This window comes from Pongo abelii, chromosome 2 (genome assembly GCF_028885655.2).
Source record: "Pongo abelii isolate AG06213 chromosome 2, NHGRI_mPonAbe1-v2.0_pri, whole genome shotgun sequence".
Taxonomy (NCBI): Eukaryota; Metazoa; Chordata; class Mammalia; order Primates; family Hominidae; genus Pongo; species Pongo abelii.
In genome coordinates, this window is record NC_085928.1 from 56042645 (window position 1) to 56068032 (window position 25388).

General features: G+C 35.6%; 1 pseudogene; it reads left to right on the forward strand.

Moving 5' to 3' along the window:
* The first annotated feature begins 21256 nt into the window (after positions 1-21256).
* On the forward strand, positions 21257-22376 carry LOC100444605 (heterogeneous nuclear ribonucleoprotein A1-like; annotated as a pseudogene).
* Positions 22377-25388: the final 3012 nt, after the last annotated feature.

The window sequence follows — 25388 nt, forward strand, 5'->3', positions numbered from 1 at the left end:
AAATAAAAAGCTAAAAATAATTAAGCTTAATAGAGGAAGGAATGTCAAAAGCTGAGATGGGTCAAATGCTAGACCTCTTGTGCAAAATAGCCAAACTGTGTATGTGAAGGAAGCAAATTGTGTAAGGAAGCAAAGCAGCCCAATTGCTGATGTGGAGAAAATGTTAGTCTGAATAGAAGACCAAAACAACCATAACAACGCCTTAAGGCAAAGCTTAATCCAGAGCATGAAGGCTGAGAGGGGTAAAAAGCTACACAGAAACCCAGCAGAGGTTGGTTTTTGAAGTTGAAGAGAAGCAGCTGTCTCTGTCTCCATAACATAAAAATATAAGATGAAGCAGCAAGCGTCCTTTTTTTTTTTTTCTTTTTGTTGTTGTTGTGAGAAGGAGTCTCACTTTGTCACCCAGGCTGGAGTGCAATGGTATGATCTCAGCTCACTGCAACCTCTGCCAGCCAAGTTGAAGTGATTCTCCTGCCTCAGCCCCTTAGTAGCTGGGATTACAGGCACACACCACCATGCCCAGCTAATTTTTGTATTTTTAGCAGAGATGGGGCTTCACCATGTTGGTCAGGCTGGTCTTGAACCCCTGACCTCAGGTGATCCACCCACCTCAGGCTCTCAAAGTGCTGGGATTATGGGCGTGAGCCACCGCGCCTGGCCCAATGAAGCAGCAAGTTCTAAAGTACATGTTGTAGAAAGTTATCCAGAAGATCTAGCTAAGTTCATTGATGAAGACAGCAACATTCAACAACAACTTTTCACTGTATGCTAAATAGCCTTATATTGGCTGGTTGATGGAGCAGTCAGAACACACACGACATTTATGAATGAAGTTTGCCATGTCATATGGGCATGGTTTGTGATGCCCCAAAACAATTACAATAGTAACATCAGAGATTACTAATCATCTAGTACCATAACAGATATAACAATAATGAAAAGAAAAATGAAATATTGCATAGATAATCCAAATGTGACACAGAAACATGAAGGTAATACTTGATTTTGGAAAAATGGCATCAGTAGACTTGCTTATTGCAGGATTGTGTGATGCTTCAGTTTGTTAAAGAAAAAAAAAGACACATCTGCAAAGCATGGTAAAATTAAGCACAATAAAATGAGTTATGCCTGTATTCAGCAAACACGAAAGATGAAGCCAATGCACATTCCTGGGTCTCTTTTTCTGTATAGATTCCTATTCTTGGTTGTTCAGTTTCCAGTTGACTAGCCTCCTGGAACACTGATATCTGTGTCTTCAATTCAAAAAGATCCTGTAAGACATTTTCATTCTATCCTAAAAAAATTCCTCCAGATAGAAAACGAATATTTTTTAAGCCCACCTTGATTTTCTTCTCACAGAAATCGCAGAACTTCACTGACTTTTGTTCAATGTGTGAAAACAATTGTGTTGCATAATTTATCGAGTTTTGACCTGATGAATATCCCGGTTACCCAGATTTGATCATATTGTATGCCTGCATCAAGATACCACATTACCTATAAATATGTACAACTATCATGTAAGTATTAGTTCTCTCACTGCTACAAAGAATTGCCATAAACTCGGTAATTTATAGGGAAAAGAAGTTTAATTGACTCACAGTTCCTTATGGCTAATAAGGCCTCAGGAAACAAAATTATGGCGGAAGGGGAAGCAAGCACGTCTTAAATGGCAGCAGGTAAGAGTGAGTGTGTGTGTGAAGTGAATTGGGAAGATCCCCTTATAAAACCATCAGATCTTGTAAGAAGTCACTCAATATCATGAGAACAGCATGGGAGAAACTGCCCCATGAATCAGTCACCTCCCACCAGGTCTCTCCCTCAACACCTGGGGATTACAATTCAAGATGAGATTTGGGTGGGGACACAAAGGCTAACCTTATCGTATATGCACAAAAATAAAAAAAAATGAAATAAATCCAGTTTTATGTTTATAATTACCATATGAGGGTGATTCTGGTCATTGTCTCTTTAACATGACCAGAAGCAAAAGTCTCAGACAACTGAAGTAAAATAGGAACCGAATATAAAACTTTAGTAAGTAAATTGGATAAAGCAACATAGAAGATAAGAGAGGTTTATTATTATCCCATATGTGCCAGAAGTGAATTAGATAACAATTAAAGATGGTTGTGTAAATTGGGAAAGTTCTACCAGGCAAGCAGTTTAATGTAATCCTTTGTTAACTGCAGAATTCAGTCTTCAACTGCTTTGTCTTTGTTTGAGGATTCACTTTGAAATATTTGCCCCTGAATCTATCATTCTCTTTGATAATCCCCATTTTGATTCTACTTGTTATTCACTTTCAGAATCCTGGAATTAGTCCCTCTCTTTGAATCTAAGCCTTATTCCTATCACCTTTTAAAATCTGGCCTCGTATTTGTATTTTAAAAATATAAAAATTAATATCTAAAAATAACATATTTTTCAAAATACATTTTGTGTTAAAATTGTGACTTACCAAACACATCAGCAAATGGAATTTACTAAAAAAACTTAAAGCTGAATTATAAAAATCAACCTGTATTTAACTTACTGTTTACTGTATTTGTAAGTTCCCAGTTTTGACTACAGTTAAGTCATAAAGGGGAATATCACATAGAACATCTTCTATAACTGCCTATTAGAATTTTTTACATACATACATTCTTTAGTTTAAAAAGCTTAAACATTAATAATATATTACTGTGGCAATTCACCTTTTATAACAGTTGGATTTTAAAATAGTATTGAAATATATGTACATTTTAATTTTGATTTTATCCATTTTTTGTCATAGTGTATATTAGTCAACAATACAGGCCAATTTTTTTTGTATATTTAAAATTTTTATTAGCTGGATTTTCAAATGGTTTGACTCAGACCTACAATACATATGTACACTTAACATTGTTGCAGTAACTTTCATTTGTTAATATGTTCATATATAAAAAAACTATAAGCTGCTTTAAAATACAGTGTTTTTACTTGTGCATTTTTACAACTGTAGTTGAACTGCAGCCATTTTATACTGCTGAGATTAAAATTATGAGATAATCAATATTTTATATTCTATTCTGAACAATACTAGTATTTTTTCAGTTAACTCTGAAACAGAAACATTCAAAAGTGAGTATTTTTGGAAAAGATCTGAGATATTCTAAATTTCAAGATGGTAAGGAGTGGGTTATCTTCATATAAACATTGAAGGTATATGTAACACTTCACTTATTTTATTTGATTTTTTTTGCAGTATTGTTTCTTATCATCCACCATGACTGAAGTTACACTTGAGCACTATATTGTATGATTGACACTTGAAACACAGAAATGGCACATCTAAATTACAAAAAAGCAAAAATAAAACATGTGATTGAATCTTTCATTGAACAAAACCAAAAAGTAAATTAAAAGAAAGTAAAATGAAAACAATTAGCCATAGACTTTAGGATTAGATTTAAAATAAGTATTTACATGTTCAAGGAAAATAATGCCAGATTGTTATATTCAGCACATTCAATATTCCTCCTCCTTTTTTTTTTTTTTTTTTTGCTTTGTATTAAGCAGAGTTGAATTAAATTAAATTTGGTCTAAGTCTGCATCCATATATAGTAAACTCCAACCTAAGTTAGTACGTAAGCAAACTACTACTTAAGAAGATATTCTGGTTAACAGATAGTTGAATCTCAGACGACCACAGCAGCCAAGCTTTAGCCAATCACAGACTGGCAGCTGATCAGACAGTGTCCACGTAAGGCAAATGCACCATCATATCATGCTCAAATAAAGCAAATACTGAGCTGTATCAAATCAAGCTGTTTCTGTGTTACTTCCTTTTTCTATCTACAAATGATTTCTGCTCAAAATGCTATATGAAGTGCTCTGAACCTCTACTGGTACAGGATAATGTCTAATTTATGAATTGTTTTTTGCTCAAATAAATTTAATTTTTCTTTTCTTTTTTTTTTTTTTTTTGAGACGGCGTGTCACCATGTCGCCCAGGCTGGAGTGCAGTGGCACGATCTCGGCTCACTGCAAGCCGGGTTCACGCCATTCTCCTGCCTCAGCCTCCCGAATAGCTGGGACTACAGGCGCCGCCACCACGCCTGGCTAATTTTTTGTATTTTTTGTATTTTTTGTATTTCACCGTGTTAGCCAGGATGGTCTCGATCGCCTGACCTTGTGATCCGCCCGCTTCGGCCTCCCAAAGTGCTGGGATTACAGGCGTGAGCCACCGCGCCCGGCCAATAAATTTAATTTTTCTAAAGTTTTTCTTTAAAAATGTTGACATAAGATGTGGGATCTAAAGCAGACCTGCAGCAATCACCAGGACGGCCCAGTGAGTCAGCAATGGTATCCAAGAGGCCCGTCATGCCCATTGCTCTCTTGTAGCACCTGGATGGTGTGGGCGACTTTTCTCTCAGATTTGAGCTCTATACGTTTGTGTTTTGAGCATGTTTAATCTGGGGATAGTTCTAATGTCACGACAGAAACAAAACTGGTTCCTGTAGGGAGGCATCAGATGTCTGACTGAGACTCAGGGTTCAGTAGGTAAATAAGGTTACTAGAAGACAAGGCATCATGCATTCATCTTAATCACAAGGTTCTATAACTCCTCCATCTGGAACACCAGTCAATTTTATGTATAAGAACTGTGGACCCAGAACTTACCCTTTTCTAGAGAAATGGGTGAAACATACCAAAGATAACTTACAGTTACTGTGGCCATAGTGAAGAAGCTCTTTACAAAAGGCAAACAGGTACAAGTCTTGATAGCTACAGCTGCTACACAGACCATGAGACATTTTTGAACATATTTTATACTCAAATCAAAGGGCCCCAAAATAAAGAACAGTGTGTCATGAGATATTTGCCTTTATTATAAACAACTAAGCCATCAGAAAAGCACTTGTCCACTTTTACACCAGCCTTCTGGTGGACCCAGTCCCTTTGGCTGGGACTATTTTCTCACTAGAGAAAGCCCCCAGAGCTTTAATTTCTGGGACAATAATTAACAAATCTTTCAGAGAGAAAAATTAATATTTATTTGGTGGGAGATCAAGTCTAGTCTAAAATGTCCCAACGTCTAAATCTGTCTAATCAATACTTGGAACATTTTTAGAAAAATATTTATAAGAAATTGTATCTTGGTCTTTGAGGAATTACCAACCAGTTTCTGCAATGATTTAACTAATTTACACTCCCAACAACAGTCTGTAAGTTTTTCTGTGTCTCCACAACCTCACTAGCATCTGTTTTTTTATCTTTTAATAATCGCCATTCTTACTGGTGTGTGATGGCATCTCAGTGTGGTTTTGATTTGCAATTCTTTTTTTTTTTTTTTTTTTTGAGATGGAGTCTTGCTCTGTTGCCCAGGCTGGAGGGCAGTGGCACCATCTGGGCTCACTGCAAGCTCCGCCTCCCGGGTTCCCGCCATTCTCCTGCCTCAGCCTCTCGAGTAGCTGGGACCACAGGCGCCCGCCACCACACCCGGCTAATTTTTGTATTTTTAGTAAAGACGGGGTTTCACCGTGTTAGCCAGGATGGTCTCGATCTCCTGACCTCGTGATCCGCCCACCTCTGCCTCCCAAAGTGCTGAGATTACAGGCATGAGCCACCACGCCCAGCCTTGAACCTTTTTTTATGTGCTTGTTGACGGAATGTATATATTCTTTTGAAAAGTGTCTATCCATGTACTTTCCGCACTTTTTATGTAGTTGTTTGTTTTTTCTTGTACATTTGTTTAAGTTCTTATAGATGCTGGATATTAGACCTTCATCAGACACATAGCTTGCAAAAATTTTCTCCCATTCTGTAGGTTGTCTGCTCACTTTAATGATAGTTTCTGTTACTGTGCAGAAGCTTTTTAGTTTAATTAGATTACATTTGTCAATTTTTGTTTTTGTTGAAATTGCTTTTGGTACCTTCATCATGAAGTCTTTGCCTGTGCCTAGGCCAGGCCCTGAATAGTATTGCGTAAGCTGTCTTCCAGGGTTTTTATAGTTTTGGGTTTTACATTTAAGTCTTTAATCCATCTTAAGTTAATATGGTGTAATGAGGGGGTCCAGCTTCAGTCTTCTTCATATGGCTAGTCAGTTATCACAGCACCATTTATTGAATAGGAAATCCTTTCCTTGTTGCTTACTTTTGTCAGGTTTGTCAATGATCAGATAGTTGTAGGTGTGCGGTCTTATCTCTTGGTTCTCTATTGTGTTCCACTGGTCTGTCTGTTTTTGTACCAGCACCATGCTGTTTTGGTTACTGTGGCCCTGTAGTATAGTTTGAAGTTGGGTACCCTGATGTCTTCAGCTTTGTTCTTTTTGCTTATGATTTCCTTGGTCATTAGACCTGGAAATCCCATTACTGGTTATATACCCAAAGGAATGTAAATCATTCTGTTATAAAGATGCATGCCCATGTATGTTCATTGCAGAACTATTCACAATAGCAAAGAAATGGAATCAACCTAAATGCTCATCAATAATAGGCTGGATAAAGAAAATGTGGTACATATACACCACGGAATACTATGCAGCCATAAAAAAAATTATGTCCTTTGCAGGGAAATGGATGAAGCTCAAGGCCATTATCCTTAGCAAACTAAAAGAGGAACAGAAAACCAAATACCACATGTTCTCACATATGAGTGGGAGCTAAATGATGAGAACACATAGAAACGACACACACTGGGGTCTATCAGAGGGTGGAGAGTGGAAGCAGAAAGAGGATGAGGAAAAATAACTAGTGTGTACTAGGCTTAATACCTGGATGATGAAACAATCTGTACAACAAACCCCCATGACACAAGTTTATCTACGTAACAAACATGCACATGTACCTTTGAACTTAAAAGTTAAAAGTATAAAAAATCAAGCAAAATGGCAGTGAGGGGAAAAGGAGAAAGGACAAATTGTGAGCACCAAAGAATCCCTTGGTATTATATCCACAACCATATCAATGAATAAAATACGTGCAATCTAAAAAAATTGTCCTCTCTGGTTTCTGTATTCAATCCTATTTCTCACATGAGGATCTTCCAGTTAACTGAAATCCCTCTTATAGTCTCCCTGCTGATTGTATACCCTGCTAACTCTGTCCACCTCTTCCTTGTTGTCATGATCCTTTCTATGTTGTGAAACTCTTTCTTGGAAACAAAACCAACAAACAAACTGATAGATCTGTCATTAAATCTTCAACACAACAAAACTAAACAAGAGTAACCAGTTTCTGACCATAAGGCAAAATAAGTACTCACTCTTAGTCCAGTGGGCATGGTTTGTGATGCCCCAAAACAATTACAATAGTAACATCAGAGATTACTAATCATCTAGTACCATAACAGATATAACAATAATGAAAACAAAAATGAAATATTGCATAGATAATCAAAATGTGACACAGAAACATGAAGGTAATACTTGATTTTGGAAAAATGGCATCAGTAGACTTGCTTATTGCAGGATTGTGCGATGCTTCAGTTTGTTAAAGAAAAAAAAAGACACATCTGCAAAGCATGGTAAAATTAAGCACAATAAAATGAGTTATGCCTGTATTCAGCGAACACGAATTCCTGGGTCTCTTTTTCTGTATAGATTCCTACTCTTGGTTGTTCAGTTTCCAGTTGACTAGCCTCCTGGAACACTGCCATCTGTGTCTTCAATTCAAAAAGATCCTGTAGGACATTTTCATTCTATCCTAAAAAAATTCCTCCAGATAGAAAACGAATATTTTTTAAGCCCACCTTAATTTTATTCTCACAGAAATCGCAGAACTTAGTCCAGTGTTCAACACTAAGTACAGTATTACTGTACCTGGATGATGACTAAAACTTTTGAATAAAAGGCTATAAGATCTATTTCTGTCTGTATATTTATGTATGTCTGTATATAGTATGTGTATCTATAAATATTTTTTGTCTTATGATATTAAATTATAAAATTACTTTTTGTCCTATGATATTAAATTATAAAAGTACTATTTGTTTAAAGAAGACTAAGTGCTTATATAAATTATTTTTTCAGATAAATAAGTAACAACCCAAATGCTTTTCAAGTTTATGTGATTTGAGTAATGTTTGGTAAAGAAGAATATTGTTGGTTTGACTAAAACTGGCATAATTCAGGGTTGTCAACATTAAATATAATGCAGATGCATGAATTTTCCTTAGATTTATTGGCAAAATAAGCTTATGTTATCTCTATATTAAAAAATTGTCAGTAAAAATAGTATAAGATGGTTGCTAGCTGTTTAATGTCTCATCTTCAGGAGTAACACAAACCCAATAAAAACAAGTAAGTTAAGTAGATGTAAGTAAAATAAAATTTCTATTTGAAACATGTCGTTCCTCTTCCAGAATGTTTTAACTTTATTTTTATCAAGAATACAAAGCTGAGGCTGAGGAAAATCTATATGAAAAACAATTTCCAGGCATAGCAAAACAAACCAAACCAAGAACAAAATAGCATGCAGGCATGTGCACATCCACCCACACACACTCACACACACAAACACCTAAGAAGACAGAGAAAATTTTTTGCCTCTTATTATTTCTTATTAGAGAGAAACTAAAGATATTTGGGACGTTAGTAAACATGTTCTGTGTCACACTGGCAATTGTACTATGAGAAAGCAGCAGATGCTTCTAGAAGTGATTCATAGATTTGCCAGATTGCTGGTGTAACAAACAGTTCATAATTGCTTACTTCCTATTGTTCACTGAGAATTAAGGTCACCTAAGGTTTACAAATTCTTATTAATGCATGTGACTAAAATTACTAGAAATAATAAGGGAGACAAATCTACATGTAAATATACAAAGAGGGTAAGACATGCTGTTGATACAGAGAAGTTATAAAATATGAGCATATTTCATTTTATTTATCAAGGGTAAAAGAGAATAATTTTTTTCTAAAATAGAGTAATTCCTTGTTTCAAAATGAGAAAAGAAATAGTATAGGACTAAATACTATAAATATAAAAAAGCTATAAATTTGTAGAATATGAATCTTGTGAACCAATTTTATGTGCGATCAAGCTGGCTAAGAATACCAGGGAATTACAGGTGGTTCTCAATTTACAATGGTTGGAATAATTTTCTGACTTTATGATAGGTTTACTGAGACATAATCCCATTGTAAGTCGAGGAGCTCCTTTTGACTTAAGATAAGATAACAGCTCTCGCTGAATGCATGTCACTTTCACACCATCATAGAACGGAAAAATCGTTAAGTTGAACCATCATAAGTCAGAGACTGTCTGCTGTGTTGCCAGCATTAAATGCCTTTTTGACTTATAATATATTCAAACAATGACGGGCTTATTGAGATATAACCCTATTATAAATCAAGGAGATTGTGCATTTTTAAGTGTTTTTTTAAAATAAACATTAATATCAAAAGTACACTCATGCAAAACTAGAATTTGGTTCACTGGGTTAAAACAACAAGAATATCATGGAGAACTGGTCTACAACTCTGACAGAAGATTGTAATTTTAAAAAATCATTTAGATAATTGGCAAAGCAAACAAAGATTCTGTGTTTTACTAAGATAATTTCTTGTGTTTAATGTTGTCTTTATTAAGCTTTTGATCACCTAAGAAAACTGAGTCTTTTCTATTAAAAGAGTGATATTATTCTAAAAATATGTAACTTCCTGCATTTGCCCTTGAAGTCTTTTTAATTATCACTCTAGTTAAATAAATGATCATCTTTCACAATGACCTGCAATCCTATTTTGATCATGTGTTTTAAACACTTGATTTTTTTTTTACAAATGTCCCTAAATCAAATTCTAAACTTAGTATTTTTCTTGACCTTGAATTAACTTTGACATTTTCCAGATAGAACTTTAAAACATTTCAAAAGGGTATCTCTTCATATATATTAAAAAGAGAGATTAAACTAATTGGGTTTATTTGACATAATAAATTATATGGGAAGATTGTCAAATAATAAGTAATGCTAAATCAGCTTTGAGTTAATTTGTATGGATGTCTAATTAACATACGCTCCAGGCCGGGTGTGGTGACTCATGCCTGTAATCCCAGCACTTTGGGAGGCTGAGGCAGGCGGATCACCTGAGGTCTGGAATTCGAGACCAGCTTGGCCAACATGGTGAAACCCCATCTCTACTAAAACTACAAAAATTAGCTGGGCATGGTGGCGGGTGCCTGTAATCCCAACTACTCGGGAGGCTGAGGCAGGGGAATCGCTTGAACCTGGGAGGTGGAGGTTACAGTGAGCTGAGATTGTGCCACGGAGCTCCATCCTGGACAATAGAGAGAGACTCAGTCTCTCTCTCTCTCTCTCTGTCTCTCTCTCTCTCTCTATATATATATATATACTCCAGAGGATTGTATGAAATTCATAGAAATTTGACCATACTATTAGACTAGGTAAGAATTCCCAGAACACTAATGGATAAACTATAAATAAAAATTCCCAGAAGGCTAATGAAGAAATGAAAAAACGCTAATGAAGAATTCCCAAAACACTAATGAAGAATTCCCAGAAAGCTAATGAAGAAATGGTTTCATAAAACTGCTAATCCAGCATCAAGTATGACAAGAATTGATTGAATAACAAAGACATGCTTTGGCAGATTTTCATGCTAAGTCACTCAATACTGAAATTATTAAGATACGCAGGTTGAATGAACTCCATTAGATTCACTCAAGGAAATTACCCAGATTAACCTGTTTATTAATTTTCTCTTTATAATTTGTATTGAGGTATAACAAATGCACATAGTTTCAGGGTAGATATGATAATTGGATACATTTGAATAATTTGTAAAGATGAAAACAGTGTCCTTGAGATATTCATCACCTTAAATATTTGCATTTTCTTTATGGTAGAAACATTTAAATTATTATTTTCTAGCTACTGTGAAATGTACAATCCATTATTGTAAGGTATTGTCTCCCTACTAACTAAACTGTATAATTTTACCCAATAATCAACTTCTTTTCTTCCTTCTGTCCGCTAGCCTTTCTAGACTGTGGAAACCACCAGTCTACACTCTATCTTCATGAGCTCCACAATTTTAGCTCCCACCTACGTGTGCAAACATATGATATCTGTCTTTCTGTTCATAACTTATTATACTTAGTGACATCCAGTTCCATTCTTGTTGTTTCAAATGACAGGATTTTATTCTTTTTATTGCTGAATAATATTCCATTGTGTGTATATTCCACATTTTCTTCATCTATTCATCTGATGATAGACACCTAGGTTGATTCTGTATTATGCCTGTTTTGAATAGTGCTGCAATAAACATGAGAGTGTATCTACCTCTGTGATATGATATGCTGATGTGCTTTCTTTTGGATATATACCCATCAGTGAGATCGCTGGATCATATGGTAGTTCTATTTTTCATTTGTTAAGAACCTCAATGTTTTTATTCATAGTGGCCGTAACTACTTTACATTCCCACCAGCAGTATATGAGGGTTCCTCCTTCACAGCCTCACCAGCATCTGTGATTACATGTGTTTTTTTTTAAATATAAAATCTATTTTAACTGGGATGGAGATAACATCTAATTGTGGTTTTGATTTGTGCTTCTCTGAGGGTTAGTGATGTTGAGCTTTTGTTTCACATATCTTTTGGACATTTCTATGCCTTCTTTTGAGAAATAGCTATTCAGGAATTTTGCCCATTGTTTAATTTATTTATTTTTTGCTATTGAGTTTTTTGAGCTCCTTATATATTTTAATTATCAATCCCCTGTCAGATGGATATATTGAAAATATTTTTTCCCATTCGTGGGTTGTCCCTTCACTTTCTTGTTTCCTTTCCTGTGGAGAAGTTTCTTAACTTGATGTAATTTGTCTATTTTTGCTTTGATTGCCTGTGTTTCTGAGGACTTACATTAAAAAATCTTTGCACAGTCCAATATCCAGGAGCATTTCCCCAATGTTTTCTTATAGTAGTTTCAAAGATTCAGGTCTTAGATTCAAGTCTCTAATCTATTTTGATTAGATTTTTGTGTATGGTGAGAGACGGTCTAGTTTCATTATTTTGCATATAGTTATTCAGTTTTTCCAGCACCATTTATTGAAGAGACTGTACTTTTTCCAATTTGTATTCTTGTTGCCTTTGTTGAAAATGAGTAGGCTGTAAATATGAGGTTTTATTTCTGTGTTCTCTATTCAGTTTAATTGACCTTTGTGTCTGTTTTTATGTCAGTATCATGCTGATTTTGTTACTTTTGCTTTGTAATAAGTTTTAAAGTCAGGTAGTGTGATACCTCCAGCTTTGTTCTTTTTGCTCAGGACAGCTTTGGCTATTCTGTATCATTTTTGGCTCTATATCAATTTTAGAAATTTTTTTTATATCTCTGTGAAGAATGCCATTGGTATTTTTAAAGGGATTGCGTTGAATCTATACATTGCTTTGGATAGTATTGTCATTTTAACAACATTAATTATTTCAATTTATGAGCATGGAATAGCTTTGCATTTTTTTATATTCTCTTCCATTTCTTTCATCAATTGAAAGCAAATCAATTGATGTTTTATAGTCATTGTTGCATAGATATTTCATCTTGGGGTTAAATTGATTCCTAGGTATTTTATATTCTTTGAAGCTATTGTAAATGGGATTGATTTCTTGATTTCATTTTCAGATTGTTCACTATTGGCATTTATAAATATTACTAATTTTTGTATGTTATTTTTCAATCCGGCAGTTCTAACAGTTTTTTTTTTTTTTTTTTTTTTTTGGTGGAGTTGTCAGGTTTTTCTCAGTCTAAGGTCATGTAATCTGAAAACAAGGTTATTTTGACTTTTATTTTCCAATTTGAATGCCCTTTATTTATTGATCTTACTTAATTGCACTGGCCAGGACTTCTAATACTATGTTCAATAAAAGCGGTGAAAGAAGGCATCCTTGTCTTGTTCCAGATCTTAGAGTAAAGGTCTTATTTGATGTGACTACATCTAAAAGGACACGGATTTAGAAGCTAATTGGAAATTAGACCAAAGAGACAGAGAATATAAAGATTACAATTATCTTTGTATACTATGCTGTTAGAATTTTATTTGAAATGAAATGAGGTTGTTTTGTTTTCAGTAATAGCATCATAGATTTGAATTTTAGAAAGAGAACTTTGACAAATAATAGAATCTGAGACCATGTGATTGAAACCTGAAAGAGGTGTTATTTATTTTATTTTACAACGCATAAGCAAAATCACAAACCAATGAAATGGTAATAGGAGTGAAAGGGTCAGACTTGAACTGGACCAGAAGGAAAGAAAAGGGAGTAAAGGAACACATTTCTAAAACTTCCTTCTTTAGGCAATGTTTACAATCATATGTAAACATAAAGAGGGATGAGAATAAGATAGAAATGTGTCAGAGAACTTAGAGAGGAAAGCGATCTCTGGCAACTAGAGAAAGTAATTAAAGAATGAAATTTTACTATGCTAATTCCACGATCACCCACTGTGTTCTTGCTACAGTTTGCACCAAGTTCTATATCTATGATCACTCTCATAGTGTTAGAATCTGCTTATTATTCTGGAAGATACAGGAAAATTTAGTGGCCATTTGTTGCCTAATGTTAAAAAGAAAAATTAAAGAGAAATATTTCTAATTAACTGAAAAGATGTACATTGGAGAAGATAATGTATTTGACCTTTTGCCCGTCTTTGATTTCAACAATTCAGGTGAGCCCTATCCAATGGTTTTGTATCACAAACTGACTTATACTAAAGGGAGGAAATGAATTAAAACCCCTCTAGTGACTATAAATGGTTAGGGTTTTTATTTATTAGCTCACATTTTTGACTTCCAAAATTAAATCTCATAACTCATCCTCAAATTATTTTAGAATAGTTAGAAACACATTACTATAAATAATAGCAGAGAATTGGCTAGGAAACTTTTATTCTTAGAAAACCAATGAACACTTATCAAGATGTAATATTTCCCAAGATCTCACTGATCTTATATAATAATTATAAGTATTTGATTTTAAAAATTAAATACGTCTGCTAATAATGTGTGTCACGCAGAACACCAGGGCAACATGATAGTAAAAGTTCTGTGAGATTTTTAATAGAAACCAAACAATTTCCCCCTTTATTATCAAAACAGAGAGGCCAGTTTCTACTGAGGAAACAAATAAATTCAAACTCATAATTTTGTAGGGAGATTTCCTTAATGAATCCTGCTATGTTCTTAGTTTTTCTGTACAATATCAGCTTCTTGACATTTGTGTTTAGTATGTCCTGTTATACCTGAGGTATTTTGTGGTCTTACCCTATGCCATTTAATGAATACCATGTTGTTACCAACTATTTAACAAGAAATTGTCACTTAAATTTGCTTTATTCTTCCCTAGATGCCCTCATAAAATATTACCTGAGTGTTTCTAAATAAATATTTGTAAGGGGAGTGGAGACCAAAGGGCACTCTAGTGCAACATAATGATTCTCTCACCTCTACCAGCTCTGGGAAACAGCCATTCAATTCTGGTATTAGTTTTCTATTGTTGTCTTAATGAACTGTCACAAACTTGTTTGCTTACAAAAGCAGTCCGTCACATTTGTGTATGTCAGAAGTTCTGTACTGCTCTAAGCAGACTAAACTCAAGATTGCAATAAGCTTCATTTATTTCTTTTTATTTTATTTTATTTACTTATTTTTCTTTTTTCTTTTTTTCTTTTTTTTTTAATGATACTTTAAGTTTTAGGGTACATGTGCACAATGTGCAGGTTAGTTACATATGTATACATGTGCCATGTTGGTGTGCTGCACCCATTAAGTCGTCATTTAACATTAGGTATACCTCCTAATGCTATCCCTCCGCCCTCCCCCCACCCCATAACAGGCCCCTGTGTGTGATGTTCCCCTTCCTGTGTCCATATGTTCTCATTGTTCAATTCCCACCTATGAGTGAGAACATGCCTTGTTTTGTTTTTTGTCCTTGCGATAGTTTGCTGAGAATGATGGTTTCCAGCTTCATCCATGTCCCCACAGAGGACATGAACTCATCATTTTTTATGGCTGCATAGTATTCCATGGTGTATATGTGCCACATTTTCTTAATCCAGTCTATCATTGTTGGACATTTGGGTTGGTTCTGAGTCTTTGCTATTGTGAATAGACTGTAGCAAAATTTAGTTCCCTGTAGTTGTAGGACTAAGGCACTGAATTTCTGGCTGACTGGAAGCTGAGAGACTTTTCCAGCTTCTAGATGTCACATTTTCTTGGCTCATAGCCCTTTTCCAACTTCATAGCCCTCTTCTTCTTCATAGCCAGTAATAATAGGTAAAGTCATTCTCACATCACATCTCTGAGTAACTTCTGCCTTTCTCTTTCTCGTTTTTTGTTGTTGTTGTTGTTTGCTTGTTTGTTTTTTGAGGGTGTCTCCCTCCATCTCCAAGCTGGAGTGCAGTGGTGCAATCTCAGCTCACTGCAACCTCCGCCTCTCGGGTTCAAGCGATTCTCCTGCCTCAGCCTCCCGAGTTGTTGGGACTACAGGTACACGCCAACACGCCCAGCTAATTTCTGTATTTTTAGGAGAGACAGGGTTTCCCATGTTGCCCAGGATGATCTCAATCTCTTGACCTCGTGATCCGCGCATCTCATCCTCCCAAAATGCTGGGATTACAGACGTGAGCCCTGCCTTTCTCTTTCTTGCTGTAGAAGTTAATATATTCAAGGCGTGCTATCAGTGGGCAAAGATTTTGGAGACCAAAACCCTGCCTACCACACATTTTCTACCTCTATTCTTGCTGTCTCTTCTATGAACACTTGCTGCATTGAAGGACATCCACATATATAATATTCAATTCTCTTGTAATTATACTATATTTTCTCAATAAATCCATATAAGAAAATACATTTACACACATATTTTTCAAGGCCCAGTGCAAAGCCTACCTTTTTTTACAAAAAAATGTTTTTACTTCTAATTGGAAGCAATACTTCTGCCTCCTAACTTCCTTATTGGAAAGTAGGATGGATAGGACAATTAGGAAGGGGACTGAGATTTATTTAGTGCCCATGCTATACCAGGTGCTTTAAACGCATTTGTTGTATACATCTATCCAATGAAGTTAGCCTTATTAATCTTATTTAACGGGTGAGAAGCATGTCCCAGAGAGGGTCATTCCCTTCCCAATACCACATAGCTTATAAATGAAAGTAGGATATAACTGCTGATCTAGTTGCTTCTAAAACATCTGTGTTCTTCCCGCTGCCTTAGTGCACTTTGTACTTTTATTACATACCTTATCAGGGAACATATATTTTCAGATCCCACATGTCAATGACCCCTCCCATTAAAAAAATTTAAGCCTTCATTCCACATATTATAAGAAGCACGATGCCTCCTCTGCAATTTTGGAATGATGTTCTGCTACCTCCCCTACGTGTGTTAGCTCACATGGAGCTCATGCCATGTGTTACCAGCCCTTAGCAGCCCCAATTCGAGTGTAAGCTCATATTGGTATTTTAGGAAATAGCTCATATCTGCTGCTGTTTTGAATGTACAGCAGCTTTCTTCTCCACTGTCACCTATGCCTTATCCATCCTCCTTAAATCCTGCAGCTGCTGTGTGCTCTCTTCACTACTTCAGCACATGCCAGGTGCTATTTCCATAATTTTGCAAAACACGAGAGAGTCATGATTACTGTATTTAACATGCTTCCCTTAAAGTTTAAGATAAATAGAGAAACATCTCAGAAAAGCACAGCCAATGGCTGAAAAGGAAACAGGAGACATGGCCATTCTTAAGAGTTCCTTAGTCATCTCTGTCATCATACATTTCGCACTTGCTGTGTACCAACTTGAGCCCAATATACTGTCAAGTAGCTGAGAGTCGGATTCACTCTCCGCATATCCTCCCTCCAAACTCCAATTCTCTGTCTCCTTCACCCGTAAAGCCTTGTGTTTTATACCAGTCATGGAAAAAATGAAACATCGAGTTCATTCATTATTTAAGCATTGAATTTTGGGGGTATGTGAAAAACATTCCCATCCTATTCCCAGTAAGGAGATGGGCAAAAGGGAGCATACTATACTAAAGCAAAAAGATCCACTAAGATGTTTTCTAAAATAAAAAAGCCAGTTACCTTTAATACAAGTTGTATACCCCACCTGCTAAGAGTTGAGTGCCTTGTGGTTTTACCAAATGATTTTAGGATTCATGACTTATTTAACTGTGCCTCTTTCATCAAACTACTTACTTTAACTGCAATGCCTTGTTTTATTTCTAACATTTTGTTAATACTTGCAATGAGGAGAATAGGTTTCTGAAAATATACTTGCTTTCATGTTGTCATCATGAATGTAAAATGTATATGTGTGTGTGCACGTGCATGAGCCCACGTGAGTACACACAAGTATTTCCACGATAGAATGGGGGCACTTAACTTTTGGGACAGTATCTTACTCTTCTTGGTCTTTGCACGTGCTAGCTATTTAGCCAATGCTTTGCATGCTGTAATTTTAGAACGATCAGCACTTAAAATATTCTCTTGATAGTTTGCTCCCAAAACCACCTGGGGAAAGACAGAGTTGAGTGCCTTGTGGTTTTACCAAATGATTTCAGGATTCATGACTTATTTAACTGTGCCTCTTTCATCAAACTACTTACTTTAACTGCAATGCCTTGTTTTATTTCTAACGTTTTGTTAATACTTAAGATGTCATTATATTACAAAATAAAAGATTTTTGGCAAAAATAAATTAGTCTCAATAGGTATTCTATTTTAAATGGACTTTACATATTACATATGGATTAGATTTTTTCACATAAAAGTAGCACATGCTCTAAGATATATATTCTTGAAAAAAAGATGTCATTAGGAATATCTGGACATATTTAGTCACAGCTCTAACAAGGAAAAAACACGTTAATTATTTAAAGGTTGCTATGGTTCATTTTTTTGAGTGTATTCCTAATGGTGCCTGAGGAAGTAAAAAATCTAACCAGTAATTAAAACCTACAGAAAATTAATTATCTTCAAGCTCTCCATACTCCATGATTCTAAGAATTGAGGAAAACATGAACATTATATCAGCAAGTCATTTAATTTGTTTTTGTCTTGTAGATAAGAAGTTGACGTAAGGTATTTACAAAAAATTATATGTGAACCCATTTAATATCCTCAGATTTACAAATTTTAGCTAGAATTGTTTTGACTTAGGCAATTTGCTGTGATTATATTGCCTCTATAATGCTTACAAAGATGGCGAATACCTGAAATGAATTTGGAAACCATTGCACATAGAAATTGTAAAGCTCATGTACTTACATGTCTTTGGAAAACTGCCAAAGCATTGGGCAAGCAAACCGCCAAATATGTGCATAGGGCATTCGTGAATGACAAACTAAAGTGCATATGAGTATGTGAAAACAGGTGGTCTGGGATGCCTGGATCAGCAAAGCATCTGGGCCCTGAAGTGTGACTGCATTATATTTTCTACTCCCAGTGGAGAACAGTTCTAATCATAAACATAAAGGCTGGCATTGTTTAGAGTCCTTTTGTTTGGCAACATTTGCAAGGTGACAGAATAGAAGTGGAACCAGGCTATTACTATTTGAAAATTCTAAATCTCACCCATAACTGCTTTCGATCATATCTATTCTTGTGCTGTTAGCAACACTAGATGCATATATATTAATACAGCTGCCCAATTCAGCTGTTTTTCACTTTTGAAGATGCACATATACTAAGTGGATGGGATGGTTTTCTGTCTTTATTGTCTACTTTGGCCCTTAATCAATGTTGCTAAATAAATGCTAATTATAAAATAATACTTTTGTCTTGATTTCTCCATTTTTAGCTCTTCAATTTAAAGAGGTAGGGCTCCAAAACATCTTCCTAAACTATACTTTCTAAATTAACTTCTATGCATCCTCTACATCCAGCAAAACACTCTTTCAACATAAGTTGGGAGACAATTAAATGTAAGTTTTGGCTGAACTAGAACAAATATTAAAAGTAAGTTTGGGCAGAACTAGAAAAAATTTCAATTATAATTAATTCAATTATATATTTATATTCAATTACAATAAAAATGACTAAAACTAAAAGCAATTGGAAGGGACATTTTTATTTGTCTAATATGTAGTACAAACCACTTTTTAACAATATTATATTTCAATGATTCTCAGCACTGAGCAAATTTTATCACCATGGCAGGAGAGAATGGATCTTAAAAATATTGAAGCTTAATATCCACATATCCATGACTAAATTGATCTAATTGATCTGAGGCAGAGTCCGTATTTCGCTATTTTTTAAAGCTTCCCTAGTGATTATAATGTGCATCTAGTATTAAAAATCATTGCTACATCTGAAGATCTAATTCAAACTACTTTAATATCCAATACTTCTGCCGCATAGAATATTTGTAACATCCTTCTCTTGTTATTTCTCTGGACTCGGTCAAAGTGTCTTTTGTTTACCTTCTTTCTTATTCTATGCCCTATTGAATTGAAGGGAAATTTAATTTTTTTTTTAAGTACTGATTTTGAAACACATGATCATTAATTGGTTTGGTGCCTTAAACGGTGAGAAGTGGATGGAAAATCTCCTGTCTTATGTCTCGCACCCGTTGCTTTGTTATTTGATGAACTAAATTGAAATGCAAAACCATTTTTCCTTGTAGCTCTAATTTTAAGTTGATTAAAAATATTTCACTTTTTAGCTTGGCATTTCACAATCAGAAAATTGAATAGAAATTCAGAAAGGGCTTTTAGTGTAAGAAACCTCGAAACCTCATTTGTGAACAACTTGAGCGTCAACATTGTGTCCTGGTTGGTGTTACTGCTAAATATTTACCTTACATTATTATAATTCATTGTGTGTAATATATTAATAAGTGGCTTTATGGAGTAGAGTCTAGGGAACATAAAGTCAAAAAAATTAGAAAAGCTATATAGCAATATTACACATGTGTTTTACCAACTCCCTACAATGGCCTGTAGTTTTTTAAATTATCTGAATGTGAATACATACTCTGATACATCATAGACAGATATTTTTAACAAAATTACCTACAACAATAAAGTTGCTCCTTAAAATTATAATTATCTATGTCTACTGTCTCTAGATAATACTACAAAATAACAGCCCCCAAAAAACTATATCAATATTACAACTCGGCATTGTGATTTTCCTAAAGATTTTCTTCACCTCTCATTTTACTTATCAATTTTCCCTTCTCTTTTCTTCCTTCCTTTCTTTCTTCCTTCTTTCCCTCCTTCCTTTATTGAATATATACTCCTTCCCTAAAAAAATAAGACAGGGCATGCGGTAAGAAAAAGTGAACAAAGACACTTTTACCTTCTAGAATTACTTTTCTGTCTTCTCTAGTTCTCATGCGCTCTTCTCCCCACTTTGCACATTTCATGCGCATTACACTGGGTCCTGACTGGGTAATTCCCACCGGCATCCTATTGTGCAGACTTGCTTAGGCTATTCATCGTTATCCACTGTGCCCTAAGAAAACAGCCAATGTGCTCATACTGTCCATCTCAAAACATTCTTGTGCCACTATATATTTCCTTGGTGGTCTGCTAGATGTCTAGTGAGTACAAATAATTCACAAAGTGTTCATAGCAAAAAATGACATGATAAAAATGTTTTTCTTGGTCATAAAATTGTATGACTTCAGAAAAACGGCTGCAGCAGTTAGAAGATGAAAGAAACTAGCTAGAAGCCCAGTCTGATGTCAGAAGCTTTATGTGCTATCTCATAGCAGGACATTATTCTTAGTTTTGTGGGTCCCAAAATTGAGATTATTAGTTCATCCAGAGATGGATAAGTTAACCTACTTATAGTATCACAATTTATGAGAGATTTATAAATGAATGAATATGCAGAGTATACTTTTCAAGTTTATATTATATTGTTATTACTATTATTACATATTGCTTGTTACCACCATAAGATCTGAGTTACATACAGGAACTATTTTATTGACCACTGTATTCTTAGTAATTAGACTAATGCCTGGCACATATATTAGACCTCCAATGAATATCTGGTATAAGAATACATTTATAAAATAAAAAGATTATACTATAATTTTCTCTTTAATTCCTACGTTGTCCTTCAGGCTATACATTCTATGAGGACAGAAACTATATTATTTACCTATGTTGTGTTGAGTTCTAACACAATGGCTTGGCTAATCAATACCTGAATGTGCATTTTTTTCTACAGAAAATTAGAGTTTAAATAATAGTAATGCTGCCCATGGATGCTGCCAAGGAAGCATCGTAAAAGTCTATCTTCCCTGCAATCATGGCTAAGTCAGAGTCTCTTAAAGAGTCAGAACAGCTGCAGAAGCTCTTCATTGGAGGGTTCAGCTTTTAAACAACTGATAGGAGTGTGAGGAGCCATTTTGAGCAATGGGGAAGGCTCAGGGATTGTGTGGTAATGAGAGATGCAAACACCAAGTGCTCCGGGGACTGTGGGTTTGTCACATATGCCACTGTGGAGGAGGCGGATGAACCAATGAATGCGAAGCCACACAAGGTGGATGGAAGAGTTGTGGAACCAAAGAGAGCTGTCTCAAGAGAAGATTCTCAAAAACCAGGTGGCCACTTAACTGCAAAAAAGATATTTGTTGGTGGCATTAAAGAAGACATTGAAGAACATTACCTAAGAGATTATTTTGAACAGTATGGAAGAATTGAAGTGATTGAAATCATGATGGACCAAGACAGTGGCAAGAAAAGGAGCTTTGACTTTGTAACCACTGATGACCGTGATTCAGTGGATAAGACTGTCATTCAGAAACACCATACTGTGATTGGCCACAACTGTGAAGTTAGGAAAGCCCTGTCAAAGAAAGAGAAGGGTAGTGCTTCATCCAGCCAAAGAGGTGGAAGTGGTTCTGGAAACTTCGGTGGTGGTCGTGGAGGTGGTTTTGGTGGGAATGACAACTTTGGTCGTGGAGGAAACTTCAGTGGTCATGGTGGCCTTGGTGGCAGCCATGGTGGCAGTGAGTATGGTGGCAGTGGGGATGGCTATAATGGATTTGGTAATGATTGTGGTTATGGAGGAGGCGGCCCTGGTTAGTCTGGAGGAAGCAAAGGCTATGGAAGTGGTGGACAGGGTTATGGAAATCAGGGCAGTGGTTATGGCGGGAGTGGCAGCTATGACAGCTATAACAATGGAGGTGGAGGTAGCTTTGGTGGTGTTAGTGGAAGGAATTTCGGAGGTGGTGGAAGCTACCATGATTTTGGCAATGACAACAAATCAGTCTTCAAATTTTGGACTCATGAAAGAAGGAAATTTTGGAGACAGAATCTCTGACCCGTATGGTGATGAAGGCCAATACTTTGCCAAACCATGAAACCAAGGTGGCTATGATGGTTCCAGTAGCAGCAGTAGCTATGGCAGTAGCAAAAAATTTTAATTACTGCCAGGAAACAAAGATGAAACAAAGCTTAGCAGGAGAGGAGAGCCAGAGAAGTGACAGGGAAGCTACAGGTTGCAACAGATTTGTGAACTCGGCCAAGCATACTGGTGGCAGGGCCTAGCTGCTACAAAGAAGACATGTTTTAGACAAATACTCATGTTTATGGGGAAAAAAAACTCGAGGATTATATTTGTGACTAATTACATAACAGGTTATTTTAGTTCTCGTTCTGTGGAAAGTGTAAAGCATTCCAACAAAGGGTTTTAATGTAGTTTTTTTTTTTTTTTTGCACCCACGCTGTTGATTGCTAAATGTAATAGTCTGATCATGATGCTGAACAAATGTGTCCTTTTTAAAATAAAAAAAATAGTAATGATAGCAATGACAGTGATGATGATGACGATGACACAATCAGGAAAAACAGATTATATGTGGTCACGTTAAAAGAATCAGTTAACCATTACACAAACATTCATTGTCCACCATATGACAGGCACTGATCTGGGCACACTGGGAAAAATGCAGTACCTATGAAAAGTCCATGTCCAATATAAATTAGGTTCTGTAAGGATAAGACAGTCAATAAATAACAAGTCAATGCATAATTCAGACAATTTAGAATACTGAAGTCTGTTATGAAGATTGCATGGCAGTGAGTGAGTGTGAAGGTGGTCTTGATTAAGTGAATGACTGGGTAGGGGAACATGGGAGGCAGCATTTTAAGTTAAACTCAGCAGGGATGGCCTCTCTGAAGATGGTATATTTCAGTTATGAAGAGAACAGCCAGGAGAACATCTGAGAGAAGGGCATTCCAAGTAGAAGAAGCAACAAACATGAATGCCCTGAGATGAGATAAAGACAAGTGTGACTAGAACACAGTTACTGAGGAGGAGAGCAGAAATACAGGCAGATCAAGTAAGGCCATTTGGAAGTCTATGATAAGGCTTGTTGATTTTATTAAGCATAATAGAAAGTGGTTGGAAAGGCTTTAATCAAGAGAGTTAGAATATTATACTTGATCTTTTGAAAGCTTGTGCTGGGTGCTTTTGGGAGAACAGACTGATAGGGGAAGGATTAGAAGCAAAATGATCAATTTCAAACTTGCTGCAGGTTTTTTCAGTGAAAGATAAGTGGCTTTGACTAATAATAGACATGGTAAGAAGTGGGTGGATTTGTGATAGAAATTTATATGTTGAGAAAATAGGAATGGCTGATGGGGTTAATGTTGGGTGTGGAGAAAAGTTGTCAGGAAATGTATGCCATTTCTATGTAATGGTTAAGGAGGGATTGAGATGGTTGGAAAACCATTTTAAGTGTTCGATTTTGGCCGTGTTGAGTTGAAAGTGCCATTACAAATCAAAGCGGATTTATCAAGAAGGCAGCTTTGGTGTTCAGAGAAAGTGCCATATTGAAAAATACAAATTTAAGATTTACTCATATATAAATGTTATTAAAATCATGTGATTGACTAGTAGCACCTAGTGAGGGGAAAATGATTTAGAACATTGCCTCATTTAAAAGTTTGATATAGAAAGAGAATCCAACAAAGGAGATTGAGAAGAAGCAGGGGTGATGTAGAAGAAAAAGTATGATGCCATAGAAATCTAAAGAAGAAAGTGTTTCAAGTAGAAAAGAGGGCTAAATGCTGTAGAGAATTTGGTAAGATGAAGGCAGAATAGATGTCGATGCAAACTATTTTACTGCAGTAGAAGCGTAAGTGTCTTAGAGTCTTTAGAGATAATAATGGCAGACATGGATGTACAAACAACCATATTTGAAGAAGTATTGCTGAGTAGTAATGTAGGAGAATGATGCAGTAGCTGGTAGAACAAGGCAATGGAAGATTTGTTAAAAAATGATTTGATACATTAAACCTGTTTTTATTCTCATGGAAATGACTCAGTAAATGGCAGAAACTGAAGAAGCAGGAGAAACAAACAAAAGTGTGACAGCTACATCTTTGAGAAGGCAAAACTTGTTGGCACCAGGGCTTCAGTGCCAGAGTGGCCAATTAAAATTCCTTTATTATTTCATTGGGAAGTACAGGGTGTCTAAGTACAGATGTAAGTGAGATGGTAAAATTGATAAAGGACAGATTTTTTTTTCTTTAGTAGCAGTTATTTTTATATATGAAATATTTGGTAAAGTCATCATCAAAGAATGAAGAGTCTTTAGGGGATGTTGGAGAAAGAAGAGGAGGTTTTAAATTATATTAGAAAAACTGATATTACTAAAGGAATATAAAGAGATTGCTTAGAAGTTTTGAGTACTTTTTGAAGTTTGTCTTCTTAATATTTAAGAAAATCCATTCAGTATATTTATGTCATTTTTTTAAGCAATATTCAGCTTTTCAGCTGCAGCCGAGAAGTCCATAAACATTTAGTTATAGTCAGGGCTGAGATTTGCTAGGAAAGTCAGAGTGAGAGAAAGAGAAAGAAAAGCTAAATGCTTAGTCATTAATGAAAAAGATAGGCAAGATTTATATCACAGGTTACGGATTTGGATTTTTGAGAGTACAAGAGAAAAATTCAGCACTGAAGTAATAATAAGTAATAAGTGCTATTCTGTCCCCTTGAGTGTCTGAGCTGTGTGAGGCGTGTGTGTGTGTGTTTCTGTTAATGTCCATTACCTGAGAGGGCTGTAGAAGAAAGTATTCACAAGAGATGGCAAGTGTCAGTTGGAAGCACAAAGGTAAAAAAAAAAAGTTTTTAAAATATTTAAATATATAGAGTGGCTATTGATGATTGTATGTAAGTTTTTAGTGGCATAGAAAAATATTTAAAAATGTAGAAGGAGAATGGAAAATGAGGTCAGAATAATAAATATGAGCAAAGCACAGATACAATCATCTTTTGATGACGGGCAATCTGATGGTGACTAAAATGGACTAGGCTGTGAGGCATTATGGGATTGTTTGTAGAGAGCAGGGCTTCTAAAGTCTTGCTTCTACAAATAGGATTCAAATAGTCTCAATATCTTCAGCTGATCGAAAGGGGCTGGTGGTGTACC